Here is a 465-nt window from a genome sequence, read left to right as displayed (position 1 = left end):
TAGAAATCAATAACAAATGAAATTCTGGAAACTATACAAACACATGGAAATTAAACTGCATACTACTTAATGACATACAGGTCCAAGAAGAAATCCAGCAGGAAATCAAAAAATTTATTGAAACTAATGAAAATAATGATACATCATACCAAAACCTGTAGGATACTGCAAAAGCAGTACTAAGGGGGAAATTTATCTCATTAAATGCTCACTTCAGAAGAATGGAAAGATAGCAAGTGAACAACTTAACACTTCACTTTAAAGAACTAGAAAAACAAGAACAATCCAAACCTAAGGTTAGCAGACGGAAAGAAATCATTAAGATCAGAGCAGAACTTAAAGAAATTGAAACCCAAACAACAATACAAAAGATCAATGAATCAAAAAGTTGGTTTTTGAAAAGTTAAATAAAATTGACAAACCATTAGCATGGCTAACAAAAAAAAAGAAGAGAGAAGATCCAAA

This window comes from Galeopterus variegatus, unplaced genomic scaffold (genome assembly GCF_000696425.1).
Source record: "Galeopterus variegatus unplaced genomic scaffold, G_variegatus-3.0.2 Scaffold1820, whole genome shotgun sequence".
Lineage (NCBI taxonomy): Eukaryota > Metazoa > Chordata > Mammalia > Dermoptera > Cynocephalidae > Galeopterus > Galeopterus variegatus.
The sequence above is the reverse complement of the archived record's forward strand: the minus strand, read 5'-3'. Positions refer to the sequence as shown.